The sequence below is a fragment of the Triticum aestivum genome, chromosome 5D, assembly GCF_018294505.1.
Source record: "Triticum aestivum cultivar Chinese Spring chromosome 5D, IWGSC CS RefSeq v2.1, whole genome shotgun sequence".
In the NCBI taxonomy this organism is placed as follows: domain Eukaryota; kingdom Viridiplantae; phylum Streptophyta; class Magnoliopsida; order Poales; family Poaceae; genus Triticum; species Triticum aestivum.
This window is the reverse complement of record NC_057808.1, coordinates 55752578-55774441: the sequence shown is the minus strand read 5'-3', so window position 1 is coordinate 55774441 and position 21864 is coordinate 55752578. Positions and strand designations below refer to the sequence as shown.

Sequence of the window (21864 nt, the reverse complement as noted above, 5' to 3'; positions counted from 1 at the left end):
GATCATAAAGTGACACTTCATCATATCCCAACAAACACATCCACGAATTAAGCTTTGAGAATATTTTCTTCACGAAAAAGAAAGAAAGGCCCATAGGTGTCTAGGGTTTTCCCGCCTTTCGGCGGTGCCGTCGTCGTCGTCGATTTTGTCTCGTCTCCTACGGTCTTAGAGTTATGAGGCGCAGTGGATTCCGATCCTTACCGGTGGGAGGGCTTTTGCTTTATTTTTAGATTTTCTTTTATAGTTCCTTTAGGGTTTGAGTCCTACCTAGAAAGGCGAGGCGGTGACGGCTCTCTAAAGATGGAACAAGGTTCTCCTCGCATAGCCCTCTTCTTGATGGTGCGTCTCGCGTCGTCGGAGGGCGTGTGGGGTGTGTTTACCATAGATCTCGTGAGATTCGATCGACGTTTAACTTCGGTGGATTTGTGCGGATCCAGTCTTCGTTCGTCTGTTTCTTTATATCTTTAGATTGGCTTCTTTTGATTTACGTTTCTCTTCATCAGTGCCGGTTGCTGTTCTAGAGCATTGGTGCTTTGGGGCTTAGCATAACAATTTCTCGACTGCTTACTACAACAAGGTTTGCCTCGTTGCGGTGATGAAGGGGCGCGGCGTGCCTTCGACCCGCTCTAGTGCTTGTAGTCGTCGTTAGGTGTGATTTGATGAATACAGTATATCGGAAGTCTCTCCTGCAAAATTATTTTTAGACTTATTTGGATTAAGTTTTGAAATATGCATGAGTTGTTTTTTTGTCGAAACCCCCGAACGAACCTCAAGATTTCCCCGTCCCCCTCACGCCTCGGGCGCCGGCGGCGACAAGAAACCTTACGTGCCGCCACAGGATGCCCGCACCCGATGTTTGCGACAGCCGCCACGGCGGCGTCCAAGGCCCCTCCTTCCTCCCCATCCACCTCCCCCCACACGCTCCAACCCTGCAGCCCGGCAGCCCTTCCTCCCCGCCCCGATCCGTGCCGCCGCTCTCCTTCCGCCACCTCTCGCCCTGCGCGCGCTGGTCCGCCTGGGTCACCGCGGCCCTCTCCGACCCCGGGTTCGCTCTCGTCCTCCGCTCCGCCGCCATCTCCGACGCCGTCGCCGCCTCCACGGCCGCCGTCATACCCGACCGCCACGCCCTGTCCGCGCTCCTCTCCCTCTGGCATCCGGACTCCCACACCTTCCGGCTCCCCGCCGGGCCCGCCACTTTCTCGCTCGAGGACGCGCTCCTCCTCGCCGGCCTGCCCCCCTCCGGCGCTCCCTTGGACCGGCCCCTCACTCCCACCGAGGAGGACCTCCGCGTCCGCCTGGTGGTGGAGAAGGAGAAGATCAGGGAGCTCCACCCGTGCGCCCGCAAAGCCCGGCGGGTGTCCGCGGAGCTCTGGCTCGAATGGTTCGACAGCAGAATCCGGCCCGGGGAGGACGACGAGCTGCGCCACCTCGGGTTCCTCGCCTACTGGCTGGCCTTCTTTGTTACCCCACCCCTACGGCGCAAGGGCTGGGAGCTACCAGAGTGTCTCTTTGCACTCGCCGCCCGGCTTTGTCTTGGCGAGCGCATTGCCCTCGGCCCGGCGGTGGTGGCTAATCTCTATGCTGAGATGGACAGGATTGTTACTTCCGGGGTGGCGAGTGGCCGCGTGGACGTTTGGGCGCCGCTCTGGCTGCTGCAGGCGTGGATGTGGGAGCGCTACGACCGCCTGCGCCCGCCGGAGCTGAGAGCACCAGAGTTCCCTGTCTCGAATGTCCGCGTGCTCTTTTGGGCTCGGAGGAGGAGGAAGACCACAAGTGAGGAGTCTTCACGGGTTTTGCAGGAAGAGGATTGCTTCGAGTGGAGGCCTTACCTGCACAACTCTCTCAACTGGACTGAACCTGGGTGGTTCAGCAAGGAAACCGTCTTGGTGAGCTCTAGAGGTAAGGATAAGCCCGAGTGGTTGGAGGATTACCTTGCAATTATAAGGCAAGCGGCGTTGACTGGATTGTGCGGTGATGGCATGTATAACACGGCAATGTACAATCCCCACATTGTCGCAAGGCAGCTTGGTTACGATCAGGATGTTCCTTTTCCTATTGTCCATGGGTTTGACTCCAAGGGAATCGAGGTGTGGATACCTGGTATCTGTAGACGCGGGCTGGCCAGCAAGGAATATGTTGCATGATTGAATGGGCACTTTGTGCGGCACCAGGATGCTGACCAATATGGTAGGTCGGAAATAGCATACCAGGAAAACAGTGATAACTCATCTCCACCGAATGAGCCTAACAGAAATGTTGTAGATACGGCAGGTGATAAATGTAGAGAAAGTACCATGCCAGATAGCAGAAAATGCACCATAGAAGATCTGCTAGCTCAGGAGAACGAAACAGAGGTGGTTGTCCTAGACCTTAGTTCAAGTGATACAGACTGCAGTGCAACTGTGGTGAAAGGAAAGATTGAGAAGAAAAAGAGGCTAGACAAACTCTCTGGAAATGGTGATAGGAATAAGAGAAACAAGGTGTTTGATGGCCATGAAGGTCTCCAGGTATGTGATGACGGGCTTGAAGGCCGGAAGTACTGTGGTCTCCCAAAAGATCCAAATTCTCACATTGATAAACGTGATGCACAGCTTGAGAGTGACGATGAATGTGTTGTTCTTGAATCACATGGTGAGAAATGTGAAGTAATAAACCTCGATGATGATCAGGAAGAGAGTATCCTTGATCCTGAAGATCATGATAGGCAACTTGTCCTGGAGCTAGAAGAGTTTGTGCGCTCTGGGCTTTTCTCACAATGGGAGGAAAGCTCTGATGAAGATGAAGCGGGTGGAAGAAAGCAAGAATCACTGAAGAATAGCAACAATGACCCTTGTGCTGAAGCAGCCATGAGAGAGTACCCTGTGTTCTTTGAGCTCATTCCCCAGAGACCACATTACAGAGGGTTGGTGAAGAACGATGACGCTCTACGAGATTTGGCCTGCAGTGGAATGTGGTTATTATTGGTTGGCCTGGCAAGGGAGGTGCTCAAGACATCATGTGACACTGATGCCGCGGAAGTTGCATATCTGATGAAAAAAGCTCGGGAATTGGAACAAAATGGGTTTAATGTGAAGCACTTCATTGCCCGTCTGAAGGAGCCACAGACCCGACTTAGAAGGCTTCAGGATTCCAAGGCAAGGCTTGAGTATGCCCGGACTAAAGCACAAGAATCGGAAGGTGTTAAATCACTTTCAAACCATTTGAGTAAGCTGAAACACAATATACTTACAATGGAGAGGCACTTGGATGGAAATAAACAAGCTCGTAGTGCATCTGTGCACAATGAATTGAGTGAAGGAATCAATCTAGTCAGCTTGGAGAAGGAAGTAGAAGCTGCAGAAAAATACTGTCAGGCAATGAAGGATGAAGTGGCTGCAATGAGACTGAGATACACAGGTATTTGACAGTTGGCCTGTAAATCATAGTCACTAGATTCACTATACGTGCCTGGTAGTAGGCACGCCCAACTTGAGCAGATTTCAGGTTACTGGGTTCAGGTTACAGTGGAACATTGAAAGATGGCGCATTGCAAGCACAAACCCTGTAACATGACTTGGCTGAATTATGTTTCTTGTTTCGTGCACCAAGGGACCATTGTGTTAGTGGACCTTGAACTTTATTCCTGATGTGGAGCTCTGTTTTGCATGGATCAAGTAGGCTTATCCATGGAATATATACATGTACTTTTATAGAACAGTACTGCAATGTGCAATTTGCTTTCATATAATTTTCTAATCATGTGTCAAATTCTTAATCGGTCAGACCCCGCCCGAGCTTGTGTCATATAAGCAAGGAGAGTGGTTTAACATGTAATTATCAGATTGCCAGCAGGTAATTACTAATACGATTTGCAGATTAAGAAAATTTTGGTAGAGAATAGAAAGTCACATTCTTTATGTTAGGTGAGCATAACTTTACAGTGGGTGCTCTTCCATTCTGCAGCGGATTCATCGAACTGAAGATATAAAGCTTCATGCTCTACTTCGAGGATGCAAAGGCAAGTGTGTTACTTATTAGAAAATATTTAAAGTTTCTTTGCTGCAAAAATCTCTTCAATAGGATGGAGAGTAAGTCAAAAACACACACATATAAGTCTAGGTATTTATGACTAGTTATAAACACGTCAACCCAGGTATCCTAATGTGGGGCTATAACTATACTGCAAGCGACCCAGGCTGTCCGCCCCAATGAGGCAGTAATGGCTGGCGGCCATTGCTAAGACTAGGATTCATTTCCCTTGCTGATTAAGGGCATGTTTGGCAAAAAGGAGATTAAAGTTGAATAAATATCAAGAAAATACAGAAATTGAGTGTCATATCCAGTTGAATCCCAGCAAAAAATGTTGGCATTGTATAGTGTTGCTTTGCGTGGGTGCTCCAAAAGAATTTTGAAAGAAAATGTCTTGGAGAGAGGAGACCTGAGTTTTAGGACATCGAGTTAAACACAACTTAAGAGAGTAGATTGAATTAATCACATTTTCACTGCTAGCGAAACTAAACCAGTTAGGGTATCTATATTTAGCTGTAACCCCTTCATACAGGGTGACTGAATCATCAAATTAAGGGTAAGCAAGAATTATATAATGATTTGTCCTCTGTTTCTCCTGTACCAATGGGGAGAACCTTCCCTCTGCGACCATGTTTTGTTGCCATAGGCAAACAAGAAAATGGAGGCCACCCTTGTGACTAAGGTGATATCTGGTACTGACCTCGGGGAAGCGCAAAGAGGAACTTTGCTACAGGATGCGAAAAACAGTGTACTGCAACTGTTGTGTTGAAAACAGTTTATCAGAACTGTTGTATTCTAAAAAGTTCGCTAACCTCCTGACTATGTTATAATTCAGCCAAAGTCATGCTGAGAAGGACTCTGACCGGCACCCCTAACTTGCAACTTTTTATATCGATATATTAGTCAGTTTTTTTGTGTTTCTGCTAGCTAAATTTGATACGGTCTCCTGTCGGACCTATTTGCGTTGGCCTCGCAGCTCTAGCGACCTTAGTTGTAATGGTTGATCTAACTTTGGCACACAAACTATAATTGAAAAGACTGAGCTGGATTTCACCACGGTCAAGTGGTGGTCTGAACCATTTTCAGATTGCTCGCTTTCCGTTTTGCATAATGTTAGATTGTTGTGGCCATGATCAAGATTTGACCAAAATATCTGTCCCATACCTCTCAGATCAATACATGGTTTATAATTCTCTAGGTTAACTTCATACTGAAGGTGAGGGTGATGAACAGTGCCCAAATTATGAGCAATCCACCCTTCTTTTTAGTGACAGTAATATGTTATGAACCCTGATCATGCTTATATATGAATCTGTGTAAGGAGAGATTACTGGAGTCTGGAGAATATAGTGTCAGCAATCAAACATTTTGGCTCCTTTCCATTCTAGTATGCTATGTCTTTGATTACTTCATGTATCTCTTACGCAAGGAGTATCAACATATTATCGTGTGATAATGATCAATTTGTGACTGAAGTGTAAGATTTTCAGATCTTTGCATCTTACTGAAGAATATGCTGGCTGCAATCAAAACATTGTGTCCAGCAGAACTACAAACCATGAAAACTTTGGAACGTGAAGTAAATCAACCAGGGGATACTTTCAACCTGCACAATAGGTCAAAGGATAGAGGAGTAGAAGCCAATTATGCTTTGAAGCTTGCGGACAACCCTCCAAAGAGATTAAAGTTGGATGAATACGAAGTAGCAATGCTGGGTAAAAGCGAGCCAGGCAAACTGTGGTAATTAATGATGAGGACGCAAAGCAAGCTGGCATAATGACTACATCAACACCCCAGGAGAGTCTCGTGGTGCTGGTGAAGGAGATGCAGAAACACAAAACCAACTGGTCATCAGGGACCAGCGGCAATTTGAAATGATGGGTCAGAATGAAGTAATTCTGCCGGCCCGAGTGACCAACGAGTTGGTATCTCAGGTCTGGTCAAAGAAAATGAATGCTGAAGGACCAACAATCTGTACCAAGCAGGCCTCTTTGAGGCATACCATGGATTCCAAACAGATGAAGGTCTGACCAGTCTCTTACCAGAGAGCAGATATAGCAGGACAGAACACTGCAGATCAGAAATGGGCCAACAGGAGGTCTCTTTGTTTCCAAGAAACAAACTTCAGTAACTAATACACAGTATCATGACACATCTATTGAAGCACTTCTACAGGAAGTGACAAGTGATAAGTTCTGGCACAATCCAGGTTAATTCTCATACATTATTGGTGTTTCTTTTGGACTCTTCATTTTAAGTAACACCATAGCAGTAACACAATTGCTTAATCTGGAAAATTATATAATGTATGATGAGAAAACGAATCATGTTTGTTGTGCTTGCTTAATCTGAAAAATTATACAGCTCACTGCTTTGTGTTCTGTATTCAAAGTTGTTATAGTTTGCTCAAAGTAGAGTTTAATCTGTTTTGTCTTGATACTCTCGCACTTCCTTATTTGGTTAATGCATGTCTTGTACCTGATGATTGTGTCTTCACTATTTCATTATCGATGGAAAGACCACTGTTTGCACTTGTGCCCTTAATTTGACAAAGCGCATTTTATGTTTCTCATCTAAGCAGAAGAGTCTGAACTTCAGTCTGTTCCTGGAAGCTTTGAATCCGTGAGTACATTAGAGTTTTTGAGCTTTTGCTTTTTGAGGAATGCAGAGCTCAGCTATACAGTTCCTATGAGGAGTCTCTTGAGTCTGTATCAAGGGATGCACATGCAATGGTGCGCGTTAGAACCGTGGATAAGCATGAAAGACGTACACTTTTCTATGGATGGCATGCTCTGTAGTAACCATAGTAAGAAATGGCGCGCTCTCGTACCCCGATCCAATTGCCTGACCAAATTATGGTTGATGTGTTCAGGATGGTATGATGTTGTTCTACCAGCACATGGATATAACTAGATTTTTAAAGGATAGGTCGCAATTTTGTCATTCCCTCGGCCTGGTTCAGGTAGCTCTACTGTATTCCTCGTTTAGTCGTGTATTAAGTGTGCAGATTTTTTTACTCAGGAAAGTATTCTGAGACCAAAGTGGTTGGACCCTTCCCGGACCCTGCGCAAGTGGGAGCTACGTGCACCGGGCTGCCCCCTAAAGTATTATGAGGGCTGCAAATGGATTTATTATTGTGAATTCTCATTCTCTAAGATTATGTCACTCTGATAGTTAATACTGTCGCTGATGTTGTTTGCTCATTAAGACTTCATTCTGCTCCTATCATGCTTGCATATAGCGTTAACAATAAATGAGATTTCTTTAGTTTTCGTATCAAGGGTTATTTGTTGCAAACGATGCAGTTTTTCCTGCCATGTCTTTCATACATTTAGTGGGCCTCAGCTATCAGCAATTCATTGGGCTGCAATGCATACAGCTGCTTGCACAGGCAATTGAGTAGTGAAGAAACAAGAACCATGGCCTTTCACATTGGTACAAGATCCTCCAGGGACAGGGAAAACCCATACTGTTTGGGGAATGGTAAAACGTTATTCATCAGTATTAACATTGCCATGCTGCTCTGCTCAAGAAACTTGCTCCTGGAAGTTATGAGCAAGCTGGTGGTAGTGCTAGCAGTGGCTCAGAAGCTGTTGCTGCGGGCTCGATGGATGAAGATGCATCAGAACCTGTACGTTCCACACTCTTCCCAAGCTTTGCCCCAAACCGTGGATGCTTGTTTGTGCCCCATCAAATGCTGCAACTGAAGATATAAAGCTTCATGCTCTAGTTCGAAGATGCAAAGGCAAGTGTGTTACTTATATGAAAATATTTACAGTTGTTTTGCTGCAAAGTTCTCTTCAATAGGAAGGAGAGTAAGTCAAAAACACATACATATAAGTCTAGGTATTTATGACTAGTTATAAACACATCAACCCATGTATCCCAATGTGGAGCTGTAAGTATACTGCAAGAGACCCAGTCTGGCCGCCCCAGTGAGACAGTAATGGCTGGTGGCCGTCGCTAAGACTAGGATTCATTTCCCTTGCCGATTAAGGTCATGTTTGGCAAAAAGGAGATTAAAGTCGAATAAATATCAATAGAATACAGAAATTGAGTGTCATGTCCAGTTGAATCCCAGCAAAAAATGTTGGCATTGTATAGTGTTGCTTTGCTTGGGTGCTCCAAAAGAATTTTAAAAGAAAAATGTCTTGAGAGAGAGGAGACCCGAGTTTTAGGACATCAAGTTAAACACAACGCAGAGAGCAGATTGAATTAATAAGATTTTTCACTGCTAGCAAGTTGGGTATACATATTTAGCTATAACCCCTTCATACAGGGTGACTGAATCATCAAATTAAGGGCAAGAAAGGATTATATAATGATTTGTCCTCTGTTTCTCCTGTACCGACGGGGAGACATTTCCATCTGCGACCATGTTTTGCTGCCATAGGCAAACAAGAAACTGGAGGCCACCCTTGTGACTAACGTGATATCTAGTACCGACCTCAGGGAAGCGCAAAGACGAACTTTGCTACAGGACGGGTAAAACAGTGTACTGCAACTGTGGTGTGGAGAACAGTTTATCGGAACTGTTGTATTCTATAACGGTCGCTAACCTCCTGACTATGTTGTAATAGTCCAGGACTCTGACCGGCACCCCCAACTTACAACTTTTTGTACTGATATATTAATCCAGGAGAATCCAGCAGTTTTTTTGTGTTTCTGCTAGCTAAATTTGATCCCGTCTCCTGTCAGGTGGACCTATTTGTGTTGGCCCCGCAGTTCTGGCGACATTAGTTGTAACGGTTGATCTAACTTTTGGCACACAAACTATAATTCTGAATAGACTGAGCTGGATTTCACCGTGGTCAAGTGGCGGCCTGAACCATTTTCAGATTGTTCGCTTTCCGTTCTGCATAATGTGAGATTATTGTGGCAATGATCAAGATTTGACCAAAAAATCTGTCCCATACCTCTCAGATCAATACATAGTTTATAATTCTCTAGCATAATTTCACACTGAAGGTGAGGGTGAGGAACAATGCCCAAATTATGAGCAATGCACCCTTCTTTGTAATGACAGTAATATGTTATGAACCCTGATCATGCTTATATATGAATTTCTGTGTAAGGAGAGATTACTGGAGAATAGTGTCAGCAATCGAACATTGTGGCTCCTTTTCATTTTAGTATGCTCTGTCTTTGATTACTTTATGTATCTCTTATGCAAGGAGTATCAACATATTATCGTGTGATAATTGATCAATTTATGACTGAAGTGTTAAGATTTTCATATCTTTGCATCTTACTGAAGAATATGCTGGCTGCAATCAAAACAACGTGTCCAGCAGAACTGGAAACCATGAAAACTTTGGAATGCGAAGGAAATCAACCTGGGGCTACTTTATACCTGCAAAATAGGTCAAAGGATATTATAGGAGTAGAAGCCAATTATGCTTTGAAGCTTGCAGACAACCCTCCAAAGAGATTTAAGTTGGATGAACATGAAGTAGCAATGCTGGGTAAAAAGCGAGCCAGGCGAACTGTGATAATTAATGATGAGGACGTAAAGCAAGCTGGCATAATGACAATATCAACACCCCAGGCTAGTGTCTCGTGGTGCTGGTGAAGGAGCTGCAGAAACACAAAACCAGCTGGTCATCGGGGACCAGCGGCAATTTGAAATGATGGGTTCAGAATGAAGTAATTCTGCCAGCCCAAGTGACCGAAATGCTGAATCCAATGGGGTTGTCGAGTTCGTATCTCAGGCGTGGTAAAAGAAAATGATTGCTGAAGGACCAACAATCTCTACCAACCAGGCCTCTTTGAGGCATACCATGGATTCCAAGCAGATGAAGGGGCAACCAGTCTCTTGTCGGAGAGCAGAGATAACAGGACAGAACACTTCAGATCAGAAACGAGCCAACAGGAGGTCTCTTTGTTTCCAAGAAAGAAGCTTCAGTAACTAATGCTCAGTATCATGACACATCTATTGAACCACTTCTACAGGAAGTGACAAGTGATAAGTTCTGGCACAGTCCAGGTTAATTCTCATACATTATACATGTTCCTTTTGGATCTTATCAGTTTAAGTAACACCATAGCAGTAACTCAATGCTTAATCTGGGAAATTATATAATGTATGATGAGAAAACGAATCGTGTTAGATGTGCTTGCTTAATCTGAAAAATTATACAGCTCGCTGCTTTGCGTTCTGTATTCAAAGTTGTTATAGTTTGCTCAAAGTAGAGTTTAATCTGTTACGTCTTGATATTCTGGCACTTTCTTATTTGGTTAATGCATGTCTTGTACCTGCTGATCGTGTCTTCACTATTTCATCATTGATGGAAAGACCACTGTTTGCACTTGTGCCCTTAATTTGACAAAGCGCATTTTATGTTTCTCATCTAAGCAGAGGAGTCTGAACTTCAGTCTGTTCCTGGAAGCTTTGAATCCGTGAGTACATTAGAGTTTTTGAGCCTTTGCATTTTGAGGAATGCAGAGCTCAGCTATACAGTTCCTATGAGGAGTCTCTTGTGGCTGTATCAAAGGGATGCACATGTAATTGTGTGTGCTAGAACCGTGGATAGGCATGAAAGACGTACACTTTTTTATGGATGGCATGCTCTGTAGTAACCATAATAAGAAATGGCGCGTTCTCGTTCCCCGATCCAATTGCCTGACCAAATTATGGTTGATGTGTCCAGGATGGTATGATGTTCTACCAGCACATGGATATAACTAGATTTGTAAAGGATAGGTCGCAATTTTGTCATTCCCTCGGCCTGGTTCAGGTAGCTCTACTGTATTCCTCGCTTAGTCGTGTATTAAGTGTGTAGATTTTTTCTCTCAGGACAGTATTCTGAGACCAAAGTGGTCGGACCCTTCTCCGGACCCTGCGCAAGCAGGAGCTACGTGCACCAGGCTGCCCCCTAAAGTATTATGAGGGCTGCACTTATGTACCCATTTCTTTGCTTTTTAGCTGCACACTCAAGTAATACTAATAGGAAGACTGCTGGTTCAAATGAAGATGCTGAGTCAGAATGTGGACGGTTGTTGGTAGAGTCCGCCGCCATATGCCTAATGATACACGGGATCCCAGTGGAGCAATTATCCATTTTATGTTGGGAATTCATCCGATTCTAGCTGGTAATCCGATGTTTGCGATATCATTGCTATTTGATTGTTAGCTGGCTTGCACTGATAAAACCATGTTTTGGATGCATTTGAACTAGCGTTTGATGAACTTGGTTTTATTGGAACCTTGCTGCTAGTTCTTTGCAAATGGATTTATTATTGTGAATTCTCATTTTCTAAGATTATGTCACTCTGAAAGTTAATACTGTCGCTGATGTTGTTTGCTCATTAAGACTTCACTCTGCTCCTACCATGCTTGCATATAGTGTTAACACTAAATGAGATTTTCTGTATTTTTTGTATCAATGGTTACGTTTTGCAAACAACACAGTTTTTATTTTTTCCAATCACAGTTAAATTGAACAGTTGGACATGCATGCAATGTTTGCTCTGCAACTCATTGTAGCTTCCTAATTCGTACTTGATGCTGATAAAGTGACAACTATAGCAGCCTATTGCCCTATTGGATGAATTTAAGCTACATTCCAACTAAACATCTCTTATCCTAACAGGCTTTGTCGTAAGGTTCATGGGCATATTTATTTTTGTAGGTTTTAGCTGTTAGGCTGATAGGTTCAACTCATATTCTATGCTAACTTTGCTTGATTTTAGGAAAACTATACTTGATTGTTCATCTATTGTTTTATACTGTACATTTGTTAACTGAATCCTGTACTTTCAGTCGTCTTATTATTCTTTTTATGGCGTCTTTGCAGCAGCGAGACTAATGTTCTGGGGAAACTGCAACCTCAAAGCACCTGGTATCTAACTGGTCTTGGTTCTCTTGCAACAACACAAAGGGAGTATGTAGTGTTGCATGCATTCCCCTATCTTAATGTGCAGGTGATACTTAGGTAAATGCTATGTGGGTTTCTTGGTTATTATTTTTTCTTTTTTTATCAATGCCTTTACTTAGATGCAAAATGCAATTCTTCAGCCAAGTCCAACAGATGAGATGGCAACGCAGCGGAGGAGGCAACATCAAAGGAGGAGGATCCTTCCTTCCCGGCGACGATGAAGAAGGGACGATGAGGAAGCAACAACGATAACTTTCCTTAAACGAAGAAGCAGCCTGAAACAACCTGAAACACTTTTGGCTAACTCAGCGTGCTCAGTCAACATTATTACAATGAAACCACCTTTAGTTCTTCCCAAAACTGCCGAGGGCCACATTGATCCAGTTTTTGTACAAGTTCAAGGTGTAAATAATCCGGTCTTAGAGTTCAGGGGATATTGATCCATCAGAAGGGTTTTAGGGAGAAACCTATACTTTCTTGAAATAAAATGACTACAATTTTGGGTATTCACTTAATTTTGTTAGGTCTAGGTGCTTTTCTTCTAGTACTCAAGGCTCTTTATTTTGGCGGTGAATGTACGAAAAATTACCAATTTGACCCTTGTTATTTACTAAAATCTCCTTTTGGTGGAGAAGGGTGGATTGTTAGTGTACATGATTTAGAAGATATAATTGGTGGGCATGTATTGTTGGGTTTTATTTGTGTATTTGGCGGAATTTCGCATATTTTAACCAAACCCTTCGCATGGGTTTTTTTTTTGAGGAACTCTCTATAATCTATCTATATCTACATCTATATTCTATATACTACTTAAAAAGAACGTAAGGTTCTCATTTCACCTTTCTTCCCACCACCCCTTTGTACAACTTCCATGTATATGATAACCAATCACCTTAATTTACTTACATTCTGAACCAATTCCACTTTAATTTACTTACCAAACTTCTAATTAAAATATAAGGTAATTCATGGTCAGAATTTGATGAACATTTATATACACAATCGCATTTTTATTGATAGGTAAATCACAAGCTAACGTACTAGAATATTTATATCACGTTGCAACGCATGGGCATTGTTCTAGTATAATTAAAAAGAATGTAAGGTTCCATGTTTCACTTTTCTTTCAAGCACCCCTTCGTCCAACCTTCCTGTATGATAATCAGTGACCTTAATTTACTTACCTTTTGAACTAATTCCACTTCAATCTAAACTTCTCATCAAAATATAAGGCAAATCACAAGCAGAATTTGATAAACATTTATTTATACAATCACATTAATAGGGATAGGTAAATCACAAGGAGTTTTGAGCTGACAGTGATGGTGGCCAGTGGCATTTTTGAGCAAGCGTCTAAAGAAGCGATGTCATTTTTGAGCAATTGACATTCCGAGTGGCAAAACTGAGTAGTGAGACACAAGAAGTGGCATAAATGATAAAAATCCATTTTTTGTGCGGGGTTTTTGAAAGTTTTTTGCTTGTTTTTTGGGTGGTTTATGTGTTCCTCTCATTTATTTTATCCGGTTTGTTTCTTCATCGGTTTTCTTTCCTTTTCTCAGCATGTGTCTACTTTTTTCAATGCTTATCGTACGTTTTTCATATATACGTGGAACATTTGCTGATACAGGTTGAAATATTTTTTTTGAATGATACAAGACATTATTAAAACTAGGTGGATGTTGTTTTTTGCATTGTATAAACATGTTTTTTAAATATCACAAAAACTCCCTCTGTAAACTAATGTAATATTACCTGAAAAAAACAACTAATGTAAGACCTTTTTGCAGTCAAAAGACCTCTTATATTAGTGTGCAGAGGTTGTATATATTTTTGAAACGCGTGAACACTTTAAAAAATCATGTACATTTTTTGAATTGTGCAAACATTATAAAAAGTCACAAACATTTTTTTTGGAAATGCATGCATATTTTTCATGTATTATAATCACATTAATATTTTTTCAAAGTTGTGCGGACATTTTTTAGCACTGCATAAACATTAAAAAAAATCACGAATATTGTTTTGAAACGCATGAAATTGTTTTATGTACATTCATTTTTTTAATGCCATTAACATTTACTAAAATCTGCACGAACTTTTTTTAACACTGCATAAACATCCTTTAAACATCTCATAATCATTTTCTAAATATAAATATGCTAGAAAATAACATTTTTTCATGCACGTGTACATGTGGTGTGCCTTTTCTAAGAACAACAACCTGTAGCGTGTTTATACCAGGAAAGAAAATACGTTTTTTTTTGAGGAAGGTAAAGTACCCCTCCAAACATTATATCACAAGAGTTCTAGGGATACATAAGCCCTCGGGCGGATCTAGTAGCCAAACAAACCGGCCAACATTATACCTAAGTGATGATCGAGCAAGCCTGTGAGCTTCGAAGTTTGAACTGCGCTTCTCGTGACAAAAAACAATGCCATCCAACTGCGCACCTCTGGCCTTAATCTCCTGTGTGATGTGATAATATACTGGTTTGGAGTCCTCTTTCAGAGTATTTATCACCCTAAGGCAATCAGAAGCCACCTTAACTCTTCGAGTAAGCAAGTCGTCCGCCAATGAGAGAGCCTCCCTTATTGCAAGAGCTTCAACGGTTTCTGCATCTGAAATTCCTGTGAAGACAACAGAAGAAGCTCCCAAGAATTCACCTTCACAGCTTCGTGCTACAGCTGCAACGGCAGCCTTGTCATCATGTTTTCCCAAGGCTCCGTCCACGTTTACCTTCGTCCAGCCGGCCGGTGAGGGGATCCATTGCTGGACATTGGTCTGGACTTGTCTTGCTTGTACCTTGTTATTCATCTTGCTCTGTACCACACCTAGATCTTCCATGAAACTCCTGATGAAGCAATGAGTAGATAATGGACTTTGGAATAGATTTTCATGAATTACCTTCCGCCTTGCGTGCCAGATAGCCCATAGGGAGACAAAGGCCTCTGTCATTTCACTAGAGGGTAATTTTTCAATGAGCTCAAAAATCCAGTCCCTCGCATTCCCTTGCTGCGTCATGGAGACCTGTTCCGCAACCTCCACTGATGCCAAAGCCCAAACGCATTTAGCCATTGTACACTCGATCAACGAATGCTTCCACGAGTCATCTTCTCCACACACTGCGCATTTATCTTCCACTGCCATATTTCTATGTTTAAGAACATCACTCGTCGGGAGAGAGTGCTTTGCTAGCCTCCATAGAAAAACTTTTATTTTGGATGGAACTTGGATTCGCCAAAGGGAAGTCCACTGTTTTTCTACCTTTTTTGTATTTTTTTGAGGAACTGGCAGGTCACTGCCTATATATTAAGCAGGAGAAAAGTAAAACAAATAGTTCTTACAACACAGCGTTACAAAAAGGGTAGAAAGTCTAGTCTGGCTCAGGTTCTGGCTGGTTGTCAACATCACTAAGCCAGTGAGATGAAAGCATAGGTTGAAGAATTTCCTGGTTGATGAGGAGAAGCACACCCTGCTCAGCAAGAGTCTTATGCTCGAATACGCGTCTGTTTCGTTCCTTCCAGATATTCCAGCAGGTGTAAATGGCCATGGTAGTGGTCTTCTTGCCAAGGGGGCAGATTACATCATTCCACCAGGAGATAGAGGTGGCATGCATGGCAGCCGTGGCCAGTCCAGGAGCAGAATGGAAGTTCTCCACCAGGTGCCACACAGAGCGTGCAAAGGGGCATTGCAGGATAAGATGGAAGGCAGATTCTTCTTCCTGATCGCAGAGATTGCACCTCGGATTGTGCGGGAGTGCACGCCTTGCCAAGTTGTCGTTGGTCAGAATTTTGCCCTTGAGGAAAAGCCAGAAGAAGAACCTGCATTTGCCCTCGACCTTGGCCTTCCACAACTTGTCGTAATTAGCAACCGGTGCAGAACCAAGAAATTGAGCGTGATATGCCGATCTGGCAGTGTATGTCGTCGAGACAGTGCGGTTCCAAGAGATACTATCTTCCCTGTTCGGGTCCAGAACAAAGTGCCGCAGTGACACTCCAAGAAGCGACAAAGGCGTGCATGACAATAGTAGCAGAGACCGTGTTGGCGGTGGTGGAGGAGCTCTGGATGTTGAAGAGGTCAGAACTGAAAGCCAAGATAATTCCTCCCCTGGTTCCGTCCGCGGGGAGGAAGCAGAAGGCATCAGTGAACAAGGGGCCAAGGAGCTCCAAAATTAGCCTTTTATCCACGGAGTCCAGTTTGGTCTCTTGGAGACAGACAATGGAGGCGCGGTTGCGAACAACCAAATCACGAACAACTTGGCGACGTGCGGGGTTATTCAGTCCCCTCACATTCCAATTGAACACAACACAATTATGATCACTCATCAGGAAACAAAGGAGCTCTGTTGAATTGAAGAGGAGCAGCTAGAAGCCTGACGAAACTGACGAAAGTGGAAAATGGCAGTAGAGAAGGAACCACCAGTAGGACGGGTTCAGAAAAAGAAGATACAGATACATAGACTGCAGCGGCAGCGATGGGGACGCTCCGCGGTTGTCTGCGAGGGGCGATCATGGGGAGGGGGCATCTCGCGGTGGGCGCGCGTGGTGAGCGAGCTCACTTGGCAGCAGCACGTTTGGCGCGCACCCTGCGGCCGGAGGAGGGTCTGCTCAGCAGAGCAGGCTTGGCCTTGGAGAGCTGGCAGGAACCGAAGAGGGCCTTGACGGCGTCGATCTTATCAGGAGAGAGCGGCTCCTTGAAAAGCTCCGTGAAGCGCTGGAGTAGCGCCTCCTCCGAGGCGGCGCCGTCTTCGTCATCGGCGATTCCCCATTTCCTGCGAAGGACGCAGCGAGCCCTTTCGATGGTGCCAAGAGCGGACGCGGGCTTGCCGGCCAAGCGTCGGCTGGCGCGGCGAGGAGGGGCCGCAGGGGTGGCCGGGGTGGCGGTGGTCGGAGCCGTGGCGATGAGTGGCGGTGGGATCTCGACGAGGATAGAAGCTGCAACAGGTTCGCACGCTTCCGTGTCCGCTGCAGCAGCAGGAGATGTGGCGAGGGCGGTGATGGGCCCAAAGTCATCGGAGATGGGCCCTGAGTTGTTGGCATGGTCGATGATGCTGTTGGGCTGTGAGAGGTCGACAACCGTGACCGCCACAGGCCCTCCCTCATCGCGGCCCAAGGGTGTGCTGCTCTCCTGCGTGACAGCAGGGTTCAGAATCGTGTCACCGGACACGGGCGGCAGCACTCCTGTGCCCGTCAGATGGTTGACTTGGTCATGCCGCTGGCTGCGCTGAGCCTGCTCGGCAGTGGCCACCTCCAGATTGCCAACAGGAGCAACCTGCAAGCAATCGATGCCACCGAAAGCGCCTTGGTCGTCCACCGAGTTTACTTGGCACAGAGCACGCGTGCTGCATCCAACAGGCTGCATGGCCAGAGGAGGCAGAACAACGACATTGGTGACAGAGGGAGACGCCTCGCCGTGAACCACCGTTAGCGGGGTGGAGGCCGTCAAGTCGTGAGCCTCAGCGGACGTGAGGGTTCCGTCGGAAGGAGGCGGCATGTCATCAACACCGTGACGACGTCGATGATGGTCGGGGTGGAAGCCAGCGCCGGCGCTGTCGGACAGCGGTGGTCGACTGGTGGCGTCGCCGCGGCCTTGACCAGATATGGCATTGCCATGCGAGCCGCCAGCACCACCCTGGCCCCCGGGGCCGTCCGGGGATCGATCGCGACGGCGAGGCCCTAGCCGTTGGTGCGCAGGGCGTCGGTTCACAGGGCGCCAACCGTCCTCAAAGGAGAAGGACCAAGAGAGGTCCCTCTTCCGAGGGTAGTCGTCGTCGGAGTCGCCGGATGGGATGCCGCTCTGGCCGGAGTCGCTGCTGCGCCCGGAGTAGCTGTCGTGGCGCGGCGAGTAGTCCCATACCTTGTCGAGATGCAGCAGGATTGGGTAGGAGAGGAGGTTGGCCGGCCCCTCAACCGGCACAGATGGCTCGTGGATGCCGAGCTCCGGGAAATCAAATGACGGCGTGGCAGCGAGGGGACGTTCCTCCAGCGCAAGGGAGCCGCGACGAGCGATCATCTCCGGGTCCGCAGACCACACCCAGACGCAAAAGCACGCCGCGTCCTGCTCGGTGGGGTGGATGTCGTCGACGCAGTCCATAAGGCAAGACTTGCCAAAGAGGACGGCGACCGTCTCGAGCTGGCAGCCATGCTTGGGCACCCCTTCGAGGCAGACGCGAGCCCGGAAGGGGAGTGGCACCAGCTCAGCCCCGACCAGGCGAGTCCAAGGGCGGAAGGCGAGGAAGGCATAGCCGACGTGCAGAGTGTCAGGAAGGCTTATGGCGAGGTTGCGGATGATGGGATCGTTGAACAGAACGAAGAAGTCGCCGCCGCGTGCAAGCATGGTGACGGAGTAGGTGCCCGGAGCGAGGGAGAAGCGCCGACCCACCTCCGCCGCGACCTGGCTAGCACGGAGGCGCGGCCTGTTCCCGATGGTGATCAACATGGCGCCATGCGCCTCATGGAAGCGCTCGGCCGACACCATGGCCGAGGTGAACGACGCGATCCCAGTGACGAACTCGGGCCGGTTGCACGCGTCGCCAGGCACCAGGTCTAGCTCCATGTCGACAGATGGTGACGGCGCAGGTCCCAAGATGGACGGCTGCGTGGACGCAACAGCGTGATGTGAGAACAGCGGGCGTGGCGGGGGAGCAGAAGCCGGCTGGTCAGGGGGGAAACAAATACGGGAGGCCACCGGCTGCCGGAGCTGGTGGTCGGGAAGGAGAGTGAGGCGCGAGGAGGCGGGGAGGCGGGTGGAGTTGGGGTGGTCGGGAGGGAAAGTGAGGCGCGAGGAGGCCGGGAGGCGGGTGAAGTTGGGGTGGTCGGGAGACAAACGGAGGCCAGTCGGGGGGCGGACGTGCTGATTGGTGCACCGGCGAGCCTTATGGCCAGGTTGCCCGCAGAGGAGGCAGGTGGGAGGCTTGGTGCAGCTCTTGACACGGTGGAGAGGGGAGAGGCAGTTGTAGCGTTTTCCTTCGGCCGCCTCCTTAAGGAGAACAAGGAACTGCAAGGAAGGGGGGGCTCCTGGCACGCCATGAATGCCCTGACGCGGACGATTATGGCGGCCATTTGATGCGCGCTGCTCCCGACGCCACCAGCCTTTCTTCCGCTGAACGGACCAGCCGTTGGGGCAGGGCGTGACCTGCCGCGTCGCACGCCGATCCGAGCCCATCACGCCGGAGGGGCCTGGGTCTCCGCCAGGACGCGGCCGTCCCTCTTGAATCCTGCCCGAAGAGAGTGGCGTGGTGGGGTGGACGGCGACGGCAGGTGAGGAGTAAATGCCCTTTCCCCTCACGACCGAAGCAGGGGGCGGCGCAGAGAGCAGGGCCTCCATGAAGGATGCCCTGACGGGCGGTGAGGCGGAGGGCGAGGACAAAGGGCTGCAGGATTTATCCAGCCCGCGCGGGCTGAGATCACGATGGGGAGGAGGAGGTGTACGACAGCGGCCGGAGTGGTCCGCCGTCGGTGTGGCAAGGAGGATGGAGCTAGGCGGAGGAGGAGCCGGGAGAGCCGGGCTCTCGTGACTTTTCTCCGAGCAGCAATGGCGCCCCATCCCGTTACTACTGGATACCTTCTTTTTTGTATCAGACGTAGCAGCTGACCCCTCCAGCCAAGCTTCCCTAGTTGTCTTGGTATGCACAAGCATCTTGTATGCTGATCGAACTGTAAAAACCCCTTTGCGGTCGTAGTGCCAAGCCCACTCGTCCTGCTGGTTCCTGGTCGACAAAGGGAGGTTCAAAATCGCCTCCACATCCATCGGCAGGAAACACTCCTTAAGCTTCTCACAGTTCCATGTTGCTGACGTACGATCAATGAACTCACTCACCCTGGCAGGGGCATGCGCCGCCAGGCAAGCAATAGGTCGTAGTCTTCCATCTCGGGGCAGCCAGTTATCATTCCATGGATCGGTAGCTTCGCCCGTACCAATTCTCTTAATTATCCCTTGCTTCAGAGTATCTCTCCCATCAAGGATAGCTCGCCATACCTGCGACGGTCGCGAGCCCAAATCTGCTTGCAAGAACTCTGTTGCTGGGAAGTATCTCGCTTTGAGTATCCTCGCACTCAAACTATCTGGTGATTGTAGAACCCTCCATGCTTGACGAGCTAAAAGAGCTAGGTTGAACAATTCTATGTCCCTAAACCCTAGTCCTCCCATGTACTCTCTTCGTAAACTAATATAAGAGTGTTTAGATCACTAAATAGTGATCTAAACACTCTTATATTAGTTTACAGAGGGAGTATGTGGCTTTGTCATATCCGACCATGCCACCCAGCAAGCTTTTCGTTCACCAGCTTTACATCCCCACCAGAACTTACGTACGATGGAATTGATCTCCTGGCATAAGCCTCTTGGTAACCTGAAACATGACATCGAGTATGTGGGTATCGCCTGCGCTACAGATTTGATGAGGACATCTTTAGCTGCTGCTGACAATGTCTTCTCAAACCAACCCTGCACCCGCTTCCATATTCTGTCTTTCAGGAACTGGAGTTTACCATTTTTATCTCGTCCCACATCAATTGGCATTCCTAGGTATTTCTCATTTAGGGTCTCCTGGTGGACATCAAGCCAATCTTTAATATCATGTCTCAATGCCTCTGAGCACCCCTTGCTGAAGAAAATGAACGATTTATCCAGATTTACTCGCTGTCCTGACGCATTACAATATAACTCCAAAACATCCCGAAGGAAAGAAAATACGTGACGTGTGCTAGTAATGCCTGCTGGCCAGTCGGAGTGGGCCGGCCCAATAGGCGAGCGGCGCGGCACACGACGTTAGCGAGCCTGGTAGCCTAAAAAAAGAAAAAACATATCCCTGCCCGGAACAGAACCCCCTAACCCCTGCCCCGCCGCGTCGAAACGAACGCCGGCGCGCGTCCGGGGTGGTGCGACCCAAATCATGGACAAGGTACGCAAGATGACCCGTTCGACCCCCCTCCCATACCGTGGATGCATTTTGTTAGAATATTGGGCCCATTTATGGGGCAGCCCAATAGGCAATTTCTGAAATCTCAAAGGCCCATGTGTGTGAGCAAGTGGTGGGAGTGGGAAGTTTAGTCACACCCCGAAAGTTGAAGGAGTCGCACACCACCTTATAAGGTGGAGTGTCGTAGCACTTGTAAGTGAGTGAGAATAAGAGAGTCTCTGGCGCACTCCTCCTCCTCCGCCGCTCGCTCGTCTCGACACGACACGACACGATCGCGTTTCGAGCCTCGACAAATTCTGTCTTTATTTTTGCTGCTTAGGAAAACTGAGTCTGGAGTCGTGACGGACGCGTCACAGCCTAGTCGGTTCGGGTCGCTCCCGCAATCGACTCGGACATGCGACGTGGGCCTCCCACGTTGCACCCGTTAGGGTTTTCCAAACCGCTATATAAAGACACGCTACGGGTGCTGCAACACACAGAAAACTAATCTAGGTTTTGCCACGCCTCGTTCCTTGCACCGCCACCGTAGTCCACCCCATCCCGAGCGTCGGTGTGCACCGGCGAACGGGAGAGCAGGTCTCTGAAACCACTCGCCTTTGTGATCCTGTACGGGAGAGGGCGAACACGGTTTTTGGGAAACGCCACGCGCGCGACTGCTCGCTGTCTTCATCACGGCTTGCCTACCGTCTAGGTCGGGCGATCTTGCTTGTCGTCGTCTGCAACGTCGTCTTCTGCGACCGGTCTTCGCCAACGTCATCATCAAGAACATCGCCGCTCCAACGGCTACCTCATCTGCAAACGATCAGTATAACTGCAGTGTCCCATCTCATTGGTTAAACATGTTTGTCAGTGCCATGTTTTGCGATGTTGTGCTGCTGCTGTTCATGTTGCTTAGTGCTTCTAGTATGCTTGAGATTCACATGTTAGTAGCGGTTTTTGTCATGCTTAATATTCTGGAATTAATCATGGAAATTATGCCTAATTATTTAACACGTCTCTCTCTCTCTCTCTCTCACTCTTTACGCCCGGGAGCTGACGCGAGTTTGGTTGGTTTTGTG

General features: G+C 47.2%; 1 pseudogene; it reads left to right on the top strand.

Annotated features, from left to right (window-relative positions):
• The first annotated feature begins 768 nt into the window (after positions 1-768).
• Positions 769-12646, top strand: LOC123119410 (uncharacterized; annotated as a pseudogene).
• The last annotated feature ends 9218 nt before the right edge of the window (positions 12647-21864 follow it).